The sequence below is a fragment of the Genypterus blacodes genome, unplaced genomic scaffold (genome assembly GCF_046128005.1).
Source record: "Genypterus blacodes isolate CSIRO-AG114 ecotype Tasmania unplaced genomic scaffold, CSIRO-AGI_Gbla_v1 ptg000061l_1, whole genome shotgun sequence".
In the NCBI taxonomy this organism is placed as follows: Eukaryota; Metazoa; Chordata; class Actinopteri; order Ophidiiformes; family Ophidiidae; genus Genypterus; species Genypterus blacodes.
In genome coordinates this window covers 2,335,635-2,340,954 of record NW_027466873.1, presented here as the reverse complement: position 1 = coordinate 2,340,954, position 5,320 = coordinate 2,335,635, and positions in this window count along the sequence as shown.

Genomic DNA, 5,320 nt, shown 5'->3' with positions numbered 1-5,320 from the left:
ACAAAATTCAGCTTTTTTTACTTGAGTCTTCTAAAAAAAATCCCACAAGTATTTAGTAGTGTTGACTCCCTCGAGATACATTTTTGAATTTGCTATAAACAATCAAACCCAGAAATCCCCATTTTTTTTCTCCACCTTCCTGTCGATGCTTCGGTAGTCGAAGTGTTAATGGTGAACTGGGAGGAAAGGATGATTAACTTGGGTTTCTTTTATAGACCATTCTTTTTCTCTCAAACAGAGAGCACCAAAGTAAAGCAGGCAGACAGGATTGCAGAAGAAATATTGTTCACACTGGCTGTTGGAGGATTTCAGTGAGAGTTGGCTTTGGTGAATGATGAAGTGTGACCGTGGAGACTAGAAATATGGCAAGCTTCCGACACCTGCAGATATGTATGAATACTAAAATCCCAGGGACAAAGAAGCACAAAACGTGTTAAAAAATTGACCAATGATTCCAGGGTCTTTTGTTTGAATTGCTGACGATTCAGAATTCTGCCATGTCCACCAGGGGGCACTGTGGCATCAACGTGACCCTGTCTGCTCCTTGAAGAAATCCCACCAGCACTTTGGATTTTCCAGCCCGTTGAAAATTCCCATCCACTCCTTGGTGAGCCACCCCGAGTCTCTTCTCTGCTGGCACTCCGGTCAGTCTGTGCTTACCACTAAACGAGAGAGACAAGGGAGGTGAAGTGGAAGGGAGAACATAGAGAAGAACAGATGGGCCGAGCTGGTAGCCTTGGCCCGGACATCACTCCATCCCAGCACACAACCCTTCCCTCATACTGGGCAGAATCAGCCCACTGGAAAGTCAGGAGTCAGAGAAAGAGGAGAGTCGCTCGATGGTTAAATGGGGGATTTTTTATATGGCGTGACATGAAGGTCAAAGAGAAGACGAGCTGTAATGGGCCTGTGCTTTTATTGCCGTAGGGTGGAAGAGTTGGAAGACATCTGAATGTAGCATTTGTCATGGCGAAGACAGTAGATGAATCATCGCACATTAGGCGCTCCACACCTTCCACTCTGTGAATGTGAAAGCTGTGAGGGAAAGTGAGACGTCAGCACTTGTGTAACTGTTTGCACCCATTCTGCCATTCACCTGAGGTTGAATTAGAACAATTTGGAGCTCAGCTTTCCCTTAAAGCTTTTTTAACCATTCAAGCCTGAAGGCGACACTCCACTGTCCGTATAGTTCTTGATCAGCTGAGCGCAATCCGGCAGTTAACATTGCATGCAATACACCCTGCAGTTATAAATCTGCAACATTCAAAGTGAGGATTGCTCAGAATGGCTTTGTCTAGCAGGCAAAAACTGAGACTTGCTACCCCTTCCATTTGCCTGGTGATGCAGTGGCAATCACTGGACAGTGTGGCTTGCGGCCATCATTTCGTGAAACCTGGAAGTCCCTTTAATCAAACGGCTTTATTTTCTTTCGATTCATGGCAATCATTTATATTTTAGACCCATCAAAAAAACATTTGATCACACATCTGCCACTGCTCACGTTCAACCCAAACAACAGAGGCTGTGTGATCCAGCAACTGAGAGCTTTAGAGCTGGAGGCCCCCGTGGCAGAGCTTTGGAGCGCAGGCTTGTATATCTTTATCTCTATTGACAGAGCCTGTTTCATCCTTCCGCTCAGACGCCAGCCTTCCCACCATGCAAGTGTTTACCTCAGGAGGGTCTTTAAAGCCCCTCAACAGTGTCAAAAGTGTGAGTGAGGGCTGATACGGGCTGCTTTTCTTTCCTACATTTCAACAATAGGCTGTAAAAGCACGTCAAAGAGCAGAGAAACCACATGAATGACAGCCTCGGCAAACAGGGATGATACAATCGTTACGTGTGCTGACACGACTGTGAGGGGATCAAGGCGGCGTTGCCTAAGAGACGAGCAGGGCTGGATGCATTGTAGGCGGAGGGAGGGTTTGCATGCTGGGAGAAAAATCATCCAGGTATGAAGGAGCCCCTGGAGGCTGGGCTGCTGCACCCTGCACACCATAAAGGCCAAATCCTGCGTCTATCACTCTCCTGCCCACTAATGTGCTGGCCAGGCGCTGATCTCACAGCCCCAGGGGCTGCTCGGTAATGATGCACCTCCAATGATGGTGATGATCACCGCTATTGGAAAAGAAACAGACCTCCATCTATACTGAAGGGTTGCTATGGTAACCAACAGAGACCCCTTTAGTGCGAATCACAGGGCTGGTGGAACAATGGTTTCTGTAGCACACACTGGCTGCTCCGCTTCTCAGACTAATGTCTCACTTTAAATTAAGTGTGACGAGAAGTCTGAGGTCTGCTCTGGCTCGGAACAAATGCTGCCAATGTGCCAGTGAGCAAGGCATTTGAACCAACCTCAGTCATTTATATGGAACCTTTGAAAACGATGGGTTTAAATGACAGCTATTATCAGAAAACACACACAGGTGTTGGGTAACAATCTGTCTTTATGTTATGTCCACACCACATAAAAGACATACAGGTCCACACCCTGCAGGCACCTTGTGTTAATGATACAGGCGTGTCAGGGTAAAATTAGGCAACGGTGAACACACAGGGAAGCACAGAAGCTTTTAGAGGCTTTTCAACATGATTAGCACAAGGCTGCATAAGGGTCAAAGTCCTGAAGAGCTGAACCCCCAAAATCAATGTCAGCGACCAACAGCTAGTTTGGATGTCTCAGAAAATTAGGATCTTAAAAACAAAACCTATGTCTACAATTTTAAAATTAAACGTCCCAGTGTTTTGAATGTAAAATAAACAGTTGCGTGCAATATACAATGCGGAGATGAGCTGCGATCGTTTCAACATTTCAACAATGTAACAAAATGATTCCATTCTGTTTAATCACTGAGCTCCAGCTTCAGCCTCTTATGAGCAGGACAGGCCTATTACTCTGAATGATGAGTCACAGTGATTCCAGTGAATTGGGGGTGGTGTGTGTGTGTGTGAGAGAGAGAGAGTGTGTAATTGCTCTGTATTGAGGATGGGGTGAGCAAGCAACCAGAGCTGACATGCTCCACTTCCCTCCACGCAGTGATAGGAAGTGTCATCTGGCACTTTGAAAATGTTCCACAGAGATGTACCAAGAGTCTGCCACTCTGCTCCCACCTCCCACTTAATCTCTCTGAATCGCTCTCTCTTTCTCTCTTTCTTTCTCTCTCTCTCTCTGTCTAACTCTCTCCTCCTGCTTCTCTTTCTTCGCTCTCGTCTTCAACACAGACATCAGATAGTCAGGTAAACAAGGGGATCTGCCTTCTCTCTGCACGCTTTGTCTACAACCTGGGCTGTCTTGTGGTCCTGGTCCAGGTCCAGGACCCTACCCAGGTTCCAGGTTCAAGTCTAGGTCTAGGTCCACCCCCTCACTCAGGCTGCCTGTCAGCTTACATGTCCTGTGACTTCTTTGTACTAAATTTAGGCGCCCACATTGTTTCTGAGGCCATGGAGGAAAGCCAACCTGGATTACACCTCTCACTCACAATGCCTCCTCTGTTTAGCACCAAATCCACTCATACACTGTAATTAAATGCATCCACCATCTTGATAATCTCCTCTTTCATGCTCGGGGACAATTTCAGGTCGATGACAGTTATGATCAGTGATGCAGTTAAATACATACATGAAGCTGAACTTGAGCCATATTTCACATTAGGTAGGTGTGTGGTTACGCAATACCTCTTTGGTGTTGTTCTGCCCTGGTTGAGGTATGAGTTCTAATGACTGCCTCTCTTGTTTGTTAATTGGAGGACATAAACGTGACCGCTTTCCAAGCATGTTCAGGTCTGCTGGAATCCGATCAGCATGTGGATCTGCACCTGTTGACAGGCTGTCAGATACATCGTCAGATTTGTTGCCTGAAGCTTGGTATGTTAGTGTTGATAGTGAGATAGAGGACAAAATGTTGGGGAAACGCCTTATTTAGTAATCGCAAAGTGAAAAAAACAAACACTCTTTTGACCAGAATCCCACTGTACACTTTACATTTTGAGATATCACTCTGAAAAACAAGAGAGAAGCAAAGGCTGATGATAACACAACTATAACCATGAGTCAGCGATTATGACAGCAAATATTGAGAAAAATCGTGAGGAAATTCATTTAGTGTTCTTTGCTTAGGAATGTGAGTTAATCTTTACAAATTCAACAGCAGGTAATCAGACGTGCAGCAGTGATCGTGCTCGTGCTTCACTTGTCAAATCACTCTGATTCCAGTCTGTGTGTACGGCTTTGTTTCACGATTATGTGCGGGGAATCAAAAATGGACATTCAAGGCAGAAAGCACAAACGGCTGCAGCCAGACTGAAGAGCAGATTGTCTCGTTTCTTTTCTGGGCTGTTGGAGAGGGAAACATCAAAACGGCTCATTTTTAAGTCGCCACAGATCCACACAGCCTTGGGGTCCGGCAGCGAGAGGGGGGCGGCAACATGGAATACAGAATGTTGTTTATGGGGGATGGGTGCGTGTCGTGAGGGAGAAAATCTGAAAAACATCGTAGACTGTGACACACACAAACACTCCCACCCCCCCCTCTTCCATCGCTCCATTTCCCCCCATCCCCCCCCCGCCCCCAAAACAAACTCACACACACGCTGAAAGATGAATGTCCACCAAATGCAGGCAAGAGGTGAGTGAGGGCCCAGTATGAGCCCAGTGTGAGAGGTGTATTGTGAAGCCAGGGCCCCCTCCCCTCCCCACCACCCACCTCCGAGGCCAGCAATCAAGGGGCCCGCTCGGTGGGGGCCAGAGAGGTCGGTGGGGTGGAACGGGGTGGTGGGTGTGGGTGTGGGGGCGCTGGAAGGGGGGCAGTTGCTGTCTCACTAGGATGTTATTTATTGGCCTTCTTCAAATCTCCTGCTGCCTCCTGCACTCCCTGTCACTCCCATTGATCTTCTCCTGATCCACCCCCACGGATGGCTCGGTAGCCGCTCCTCCTCCTCCTCCTCCTCCTCCTCTTCCTCTCTCATATGTCTGTACACTGTGACAAAAGGCTTCCATTTGTGGTCCAGTAGTCCAGGGGGAATAGGAACGTGTTTCAGCTCTGCTCGGGTGTTTTGACTGCAGGCGTGGTTCATGTTAGGGTTTGTCAGAGATGAGTCATTGTTTACATACATGGCCTTTAGCTTGTCATGGGATCGGCTGCATTCGCTCGCATGCAGTGGGCCGCATACCTTTTCCAAAGCGTATGCAACGTTGTGAGCAAAAATAACAGTTGAGTTTCTGGATTTAGGAAGCTGATGATAGAATTTTCTGGAATAAGACTGAGAAATAAATTAAAATAGCATTGTATAGCATAGCATAACGAGCATGGTGGCCATTTGCAGCT